We start from the raw sequence: 9,585 nt of genomic DNA on the forward strand, positions 1-9,585 counted from the left end.
GCAATTGAACAACGTTTATTGTAGACAAAAAGGGAAAACAAAACCCACAAGGGGGCAAACATAGACAGGACAAAGAGTGACTAAACTAGACTATGACTTGACAGATAACTAGACGATAAAGCAACAGCAAATACAGAATCAGAACTTTCTCTAAACAAGGGGGCGGGGTTAAGTGACGAGACAACACAAGCACACAGCCCAAACAAAAGGCCATGTGCTTGCACACAAAACATGGGTCTGTCATGATCCTGCCTCAAGACTAGAGAAAATCAAGGACAAGAAGGCAGAATCATGACAGGTGGATGAAGAATTATGCATCTCACAGCTAGATCAATAACCAGAAACAACTCAGGTTTCATTTCGATCATCATTAGGTTTTTTTTTTTTTTTTTTTATCAAAAGGTAATATTTCATATGCATGCTAATGGTGTAGCTAAGGTATTTTGCAGTAAATAGGTACAAAAGTACTTCAAATCTCCCAAAACATAGCATTAATGTATAGATGAGAAGTAAACAAAAAAAATGATATAATATTTGTATTATAAAATATATATATATATATACAATCACTCTCCTAGTGCTTGTTAAATCATGTTGTATTAAATGATTTGTTAATGCATTATTTTGTCATGACTTTTACTTGAGAGGGCCCTAATCATGATACAATTCACTGTTAACTACTTCCCAAACTCAGCTCATGATTGATCATAAACTTACTATCAAACACACAACGAGTGTTCAGCTCAGTGAAGTGATGTTGTGTGGTCAGAGAACAGAAGTACAGTATCATCACGACTGTGTCTGGATGGAGAGTGAACTACTGATCCCAGCAAACCTTCCCTGAGTTTTGCTCCTTCCTTTGGGAACTGTTCCACAAATATTCTTTGTGGGTTTTGAATTGTTATTTTGTATTTAGCTGTGCATAAGTCACAGTAGGGTGAGTTTGAAGGAAAGAGAGAAACACAGAACAGATAAAGAGCTTTTAAGGTCAGTTATTAGTGTATTTTCTACGCTTGAAGAGGAGGATCAACTAATCCTGTGCCGTCCAGTAATGTTTATGACAAAGATGAAATCAAGAGTTCAAGATATGATGATATTACATTATTTACATTTGTTTCAAAGTCAGGGTATTTCTTATTCCTTCTTAAAGAGGCGTTTGATTTGGTTTATCCATAAATGTTAATTAATGCATTAACTATCAAACACCAGAAAAAGACTGTATGATTTGAATCTTCTGCTTTTTATGCTGGTGTGGTTTATGTTTTTTAATTTATTAATATCATAATGATCACTGAGATATACTGTGTTTCAGGTATCAGTGGAGTGGAGGATCATGTGTTCATCAGTTCTGGTGAAAATGTGCGTCTGTCCTGTAATAATGCTCTTTCTGACTGCAAATCTAAAACTACATGGACCTACTATAACAGATTCAGACATTCAGTAGTAGTTGAACTAATTACTTTAGGGATAAAGAAGAAAGACACAGAGAGACATGAGAGACTGAGTCTGGAGTCTGACTGCTCTCTGAACATCAAGAACGTCACAGAAGAAGATTATGGATTATGGACCTGAAGCTGATGTTTATCTGCATGTTCTTCATGGTAAGTTTATGATTATCTGGTCAATTTAAAAAAGGCAGATTCTCCCTTTAAACTCAGATGATGATTAAAGAGTCTGTGATTTGTGTCTTGTGTTCAGTTTCAGTGTCTCCATCATCATCATCATCATCTTCATCCTCACAGACTGAGATCAGTCCAGGCCGTTCTGTGACTCTCTCCTGTCAGTTGTATTCATATGATATATTCTCCTGTGATGATTGGGTCAGTTCTGGGGGATTTGAGCTGTTGTGGGTGAATCAGGCTGGTGTTGATCTGAAGACAGACTCCAGATATCAGATATTATCATCATCAGATCAATATCACTGTATCATCACTCTGACTACAACACTCCTGAATGAAGATAACAACAGAGAGTGGAGATGTCAGCTTGCTCACAGAAATCAACTCCAGACCTCAGTCAGATACACTGTCAAGTATTCAGGTGAGAAAACACTCTTTTCAGACAGATTTGTGGAAACTTTCACACACTGGCTCTACTCTTCCTGATGGCTTCATACGTTTGGCAATTGTAAAATATTAGTGGTCAAAGTCATAAACTGCATAAAATCCTTATAATTCCCAATATTGACCTCCTATGGGTCATACTAGGCTAAAATAGACTCTTCCGATTTATGCAATATTTCATGTATGACCCATGAGGGAGGTCAATATTGGGAATTATAAGGATTTGTTTGCAGTTTGAGGAATTCTAAGGCTTAATAATGTCATTGATTCAGGAAAGCTGAAGGTTTATGGGAAGCAGCTCACTGTGTTTCACTCTCATATAAACCAGGAATAAATGATACAGTAACATCTCTCTTCTCAACTACTGCCACTGTAAGCTGTGATGATTGAACACAAACTGCATGTCATTAATAAAATCTATTTTAAAGATCTAAGCTCACGGTCCAAAGCGCACGGCACAAGTGCACTTAGGGCGTCCAAATCCACTTTTGCTTTGTTCAACGACAGGAAAAATTATTTGTGTGCCCAGCGCATGATCTAAAAATGTTGTCTCTATTCTCTTAATGAGTAATGAGTGTGTTTTGGGCGTAACGTGAAATAAACTAATGCACTGGATTACACTTTCCATGTTGTCAGTCGGTTTTTGTTTTGGTCTGTGTGACTCCGCCCACTGCCAGTTCAGCCAATAGTATTCCCACACCCCGGGATGTAGGCCATGTGTACCAGATGTGGGCCGGATCTGGGCTGACACTATGTTGCTGTCTGGGACTGTAGCTCTGGACTACAGCAGTTTGTAAAATAAATGCCTTGATATTGTGTTCATGCATTCAAATATTATATATTTGTATTTCCATTTTGTTTTTAACAGTTGTAACATCAACCACAGCAAACTCTCTGAATCCAGGTGTGTATGTTCATCATCCTCATTTGACCGACTCGTTGTTCGAGCAGCTGATCACAGATTTTGACTCAAGCCATGTTTAATTTGTAATCTACATCACTTTCTAATTCCATTCTCTTGTACATCACCAACAATCATAAACATGAAAACTAATACCGTAATGTAAAAAGTAACTCATTAAATGTCACACACATCATTCTCATCCAGACAATCCTAAACAATCATGTCACATTCATTTAGTGAACATATGAGGTACAGTCTGTTAGTGTACAGATGGCTTTCAATACATATCAATTTCTATATAATCATCATCACAAGCATTATTACATGATAAATAAGGATAATTATGCTATTGAATATGCCATTTTTATGTATTTGGTTAAACACAGTAATATAGTCCTGCTGAATGTGTCTCTCTATACTCTCTCTCTCTCAGGGATTGTGACTGTGACTGTGATTGTTGTTGTGATTGTTGTTGTTGCCGCTTCATTCGCTCTTCTCCTTCTGGCTCTTATTCTCTGGGTGATTCGTAAAAAAAGAGCGGGTGAGTTTTTCATATTTTGTAACAACAGACAAAAACATCTAATAAAACAAATATGTAATTTAGACAAATTTCTTTCTCTTAAAGTGAAGAGAAATCAATGAGTTCACAAAAATAATGTTTCTATTCTACAGCACTAGATTCTTCTAGACTCTTTTAAAAACTGATTGTCATCTGCATTAGAGACTGTGTGTGTGTTTGATCATAAACTTTCCCGTGACATTATGTTTCAGGCAACAGAAGAGGGACTGGTGACTCTGTGGTAAGTATTGCAGGTTGATCCATGAGTTATTAATGTTCATAAGGACTGACCCTGAAATATGACACTCTTATTACTCAGATTATAAAATGTCAGGGTTCTCAGCAGACAGTTCTGTCAGTCTTGTCTTAGTTTAATCTGTCTCTGTTTGTGTTGTGTTTGAGCACATGGCTCTGTCTTTATTTGTGTTGGCCATGTGTTCCTCTTGTCCCGCCTCCTAGTGTCCAGTTACGCCCTCTTGTTTAGTCGTTGATGAGTCCTCGTCAGTCTGAGTGTGTGCTCACCTGTTCTTTGTCTGAGGGGCTGTTCACACGACACCGTTTTTAACTAAAAACGTAAAAATGTTAGGCGGGACAAGAGGAGCACATGGCTATGTCTTTATTTGTGTTGGCCATGTGCTCCTCTTGTCCCGCCTCCAGGCCTGCCCACAGAAATGACTGGGCCCCTGAAAAGGTCCAGTGAATGTGCCCTCCCCAAATCTGCTATAGGCTACTCATATCATGTGTGTGCTCTCTCTCTCTCCTACATTAACACATACATTTAACTGAGAGAGACTTAGGGGCGCAACTACCCAGTGTCAGAAGGGTATGCAGCAACAATTTTGCTGTCACTGAGTGACAAAACAAAAAAAAACCAAAAAAAAAAAAACAAATAAATAAATAAATAAGTGTGCCATGTAATGAGTGAGTAGGAACGAGTGAGAGTTAATAGATGAAATAAGTAAAAAAATGTCATTTATTAATACAATTGAACTATACTCCACAGTGATGAATCAAATAAATAAATAAATAAATAAATATATAAACTGCATTGCCATAGCAATACCAGTGTTTCTTACAGGATTTTTGGTAAAGCTGTGGTGAGTGGACCTCTGTACCTCTAGGGGGGTAGGGGGGTTGGGGGGCACCCCCCGTAAGAAAATGTTGTGCTTTTTAATGTTAAATTCATCAATCTGGTGCACTTTGAGAGTTCAAAATTAAAAACTCCAACCCATATTCAGTGTGCAAATTAAAAATTAAAACCTCTTTTAGTTACAGTGTCTGTCTACATTACACTACTACATGATAATAGTTATAATATTAATCCCATGATAAAATAGCCATATATTGTAAAACAAATGCACTGAAAAATAAAAAGGAAACTTTCATAATTAGTTTTGTACTAATTTCTATACTTGAAAGAGTATATTTCTATACTTCACATTAAAGATGTGATTGGGCCAGCCCAGTGACCATCAAGAAAAGAACCGGTACTATACGGTTATCTGGACCATGCGATGGCCTACCCCTAACCCCGCCCCTAAACCTACCCGTCACTGGTCCGGATAACCGTATAGTTCCAAAGAACCAATGGGCCGCTGATCTACTTGTTTCATGGGCCGGTGTTTCAGAAAAAAAACTAACGCTGACTTTTTTTGACCAATGCATTACACCGGCACTAACCCAGTGCCGCCGATTAAGCAAAACAAAACAAAACGAATGTACAGTTTTATGGGCCGTTAAGACAAAAAAAGAAAAAAAGTATGGGATGCATCGGCCCAAAAAGCACGTCGGCCCACTGGGAATCTCCCGGTAGTCCCGATGGCCAGATGGATCTACATGCCTGAACGTCACACTTTAAATCCTACCTGTTGCCTTTCATCCACTTATTTAGCTGCTGTCTCATCAATTGACATGCCATCTCCTTTTCCCTCTTTCTTTTTCTGTTTAGCCCCCGCCAGCTTTTTTGCTTTATCCATCTTTTTCGACGACAACTCACTACTCGTACCTGCTGCTCGCTCAGAGCTCAAAATATGGTAACTTTTGCTTATATTTAGGATGAACATAATTATAGCTGGACTGCATGGGCCCCCTCTAGCGGCTGGGCCCCAGAAAACGTTCCCCTTTATCCCCCCTTATGGACGGCCCTGCCCGCCTCCTAGTTTCCAGTGACCACACCCCTCTTGTTTAGTCGTTGATGAGTCCTCGTCAGTCTGAGTGTGTGCTCACCTGTTCTTTGTCTGAGGGGCTGTTCACTTGACACGGTTTTCAACCAAAAACGTAAAACTTTTTATGTGTTTTGCCCGTTCGACAACAACTGCGTTTTGGGTCCCTGAAACCGCTAAGTGCAAGTTTTTGAAAACGCTCTCTGTGTAAACAACAAAAACGTGAATCTCTGAATACGATGAGGTCATGCACATGCGTATTACGTGTTCAGTCTATAGTGTCCATCTAGTGTCCTGGCAGCGGAATACAGCGTTTTTAGTCATTTTCGCGGATCCGTGTGAATGGGGATCGCTTTGACAACAGTGTCGTCTGTATGCGGGAAACTCAATGGAAAAACTCAGTTTTAAGCATATAGTTTTCGTGTAACCGTGCCCTGAGTGTGTTGTGCTACTGTGACTAATTGCCCATTGTTCTAGTTGTGGATTTCATCATGTGTTGTTCCTGTTGTGTGGGTCAAGTCAAGTCAATCATCCTGTCATGTTACAATAGGATCTGTCATCATAATGTCATGTCTTTATAAGTGATTTTCACAAAACATTTATGTGAAATTGCCAGGACACACGTTTTACACATATATTACCTGAACATTTGCAGAACCTGAGGAAAATATCATTGATGGATGGCATTTAATAGCTTGATTTGTCCATATTTCCATTGATGTTTAGGAGCAGACAGATGATGTGACTTATACTGAAGTCGCTGCGTTCAGTAAAAAACGAGGCAAAAAGAACAAGGTGAGCGAACACTTCCTTGATGTTGTCCAGCTTCTCTCAACATGATAGTTTGTAATTTATATGCAGTTCTTCTTGATTTGTGTGATTATATGCAGTTCTTCATGAATTGAGCTCAAACAACATGCTGTAATAATTGTGGGCTGAAACAACTGTGATGTTCATTCAGGTTCGCTGTGATGATAAAGTGACTTATGCTTCCATCAGAGGAGCAAAAGCTGGAGCTCAGGAGAACTGCAGTCAACTTTATGCCTCTGTGAACAAGAACAAATCAGGCAAATAATTATACAAAACCCACATGAGCAGAGGAATATCACTCTAATATAACTCAATCCTAATGGGTTCATTCATTGTTAATACTTTCAATGTCTTTTACATGTTAACAAACAAATTGTAGTGAATTGTTGTCTTTTGTCCTCTTTGTGTTCTGGCTTTGAGTTCTAGCGCTTCCAGAACTGTTTTAATAACCTTTGGTCTAGTTTTAATTTAGCAATGTGGAACTAGTATGATTACATACTTTCAGGAGTATTTTCAGCGCGGTGAACTCACTGTTGAGGTTTGGAAGAGTTTATTAATTTATTAGAGAAACACGGTTAATGAAGAAAGAAAGAAGAGGAACTGACATCTTAACCCACACAGAACTGATCATCTCTGAACCCAGTTTGGACTGAACCTGGTAAAACAAAAATAACTTATTTAATGGATAAATACAAGTATTTGCCTGGTACATTTTATTGGATGCTGAATAAGACAAAGTAGGCTCCACCGACCATGATGGAGCTGGAGACTGGCAGACCCGCGGCGACCCCACATCAATGATGGTGGAATAATCATCTTTGCCGAGGGCTCGACAGGCACGATGAGAAGAAGCTCTAGAAGGGTGGTCTCGACGGGACGAGACTGGAAGGGCATTAAAAACATGTTAAGGAATACATAAAGGATTTGCAATATATGGAAGTTAATTTTCTCGTTTTGTCTTATTCAGCATCCAATAAAAGGTACCAGACAAATACTTGTACTGGTAAAACAAAAATAACTTAATTAATGGATAAGGTTCAGTCCAAACTGGGTTCAGAGATGATCAGTTCTGTGTGGGTTAAGATGTCAGTTCCTCTTCTTTCTTTCTTCATTAACCACATGTGTTTCTCTAAAAACGTGTGGTTAAACTAACAGAGTTCTCACACTCAGCAGAAACACCAAACCTCAACAGTGAGTTCACCGCTCTGAAAATACTACTGAAAGTATGTAATCACACTAGTTCCACATTGCTAAATTAAGACTAAAGACCAAAGGTTATTAAAACAGTTCTGGAAGCGCTAGAACTCAAAGCCAGAACACAAAGAGGACAAAAGACAACAATTAGGCAGAAACACATATGTATTAGTTTGACCACAAAACTGCACAAAATGTTATGAATGAAAACGTATCAGGCATACACATGTATATGAATCATCTAAGGTTCACATAACATTTTAATAATGCAATTAATAAATTGATGTTACTTAAAAGAAGGTTATTCTTTACATTTTTGTTAAAATAATTATTTAAGAAGCCGTTGAATGGCCATATTCTGTTTAATATGATTAATGGTGGAAAAAAACACTGAATTGAGGCTGAAATGTACAGTATGTGTAATAAGCAAAGCTTCTGCCTACTCCTTTTGGGTCACTGCGAGTTGTTATGATCATATAGATTAGATGATTATATATAGGCCTACAGTTTGTTTTGAGCTTTTATTTTGTTTTTGTTTTTTCTAACCCTATGGACCAAAATAAAATAAACAAATATTATAAATAGAAGTCATAAAACATGTTTTTACAAAGAGCCCATTTTTCTAGTGCATTTTCCCAGTAAAATTATTAACTCCTACTAGGCTATATATTGATAGAGTTTTCAAACACACTGTTCACAGAGAGAATTGAAATAGAAACAGAGCGCATTTAGGCATTTAGGCCAACCGTCTCCTTTGACTTTGTATTGCCTGAAGCTTTTGACTTATAACAAAAACCAATGTCTAAAAGCTGCTATGTGACAAGGTGTACAGAAAACAAGCTACAAAACCCTAGAAACAAGTTTTTATAAGCTGTTGACCCCAAAAAACAAGCGTTTAAGGACACAAAAGTGGATACAGGCAACTGATATAGAGACACGGCAGGGGAACGTAATCGGCGACCAGTATAGCTTAGCAGGGTTCTCAAGTCTCACGCATTGGCCGTGAGACACACGCAATTCAACCAGTTCACACGCTCACACGCCACACCGTGTATTTCTCACGCTGAAAAGGCAATGCCACCCAAGTTGTCCTGCAAGCTTTATTGTATACGAGGCGCAGGCACACAAAGTGAAGTTTCCTGCCGCCAGCACGTATCTCGGCCAGATTGTGTTTGTTACTAGGCAACATAGGCTGCGTTGAGTGGACAGCACAGTGGACCAACACCAGCCGATGACATGGCTCCCCAAACCAACACAGACTGTGGAAACTTCACACTGGACTTCAAGCATCTTGGATTGTGTGCCTCTCCATTCTTCCTCCAGACTCTGGGACCTTGGTTTCCAAATGAGATGCAAAATTTGCTCTCATCAGAAAAGAGGACTTTGGTCCACTGTGCTTTATTAAATCCAGAGTCAACGCAACCGTCTACCAGGACATTTCCAGAGCACTTCATGCTTCCTTCATTTTCCAGCAGGATTTGCACCTGCCCACACTGCCAAAATAACCAAAACCTGGTTCAATGACCATGGGATTACTGTGTAATTACTGTGTGATTTCATGTAATATTCTAATTTTCTGAGATTTTGATTTTGTGGTTTTCATAAGCTGTAAGCCATAATCATCAAAATTATAACAAATAAAGGCTTGAGATATCTCACTTTGCATGTAATGAGTCTATATAATATACAAGTTTCACTTTTTTAACGGAATTACTGAAATAAATCAACTTTTTGATGATATTCTAATTATATGACCAGCATATGAGAGTGAAACACACGGAAGTTGACGGAACATTCTCGGCCACCGTACGTTCGTTACTAGGTAACCAACAACATCGCGTGAACACACGTCATGATGGAGAAGGTAAGTTGGAAAAAAGCTCGTCTAACATT

General features: G+C 38.6%; 1 long non-coding RNA gene across 1 annotated transcript in view; it reads left to right on the forward strand.

The window, feature by feature from the left end:
• The window catches only part of LOC311077692, a 40,840-nt gene extending 31,490 nt beyond the window's left edge, over positions 1 to 9,350 (forward strand). Inside the window, exon 2 of the long non-coding RNA XR_014604966.1 lies at positions 7,939 to 9,350. This is a non-coding gene — a long non-coding RNA (uncharacterized lncRNA). The remainder of the gene's footprint in view (positions 1 to 7,938) is intronic.
• Positions 9,351 to 9,585: the final 235 nt, after the last annotated feature.

This window comes from Abramis brama (assembly GCF_963993115.1).
Source record: "Abramis brama genome assembly, chromosome: 1".
Classification (NCBI taxonomy): domain Eukaryota; kingdom Metazoa; phylum Chordata; class Actinopteri; order Cypriniformes; family Leuciscidae; genus Abramis; species Abramis brama.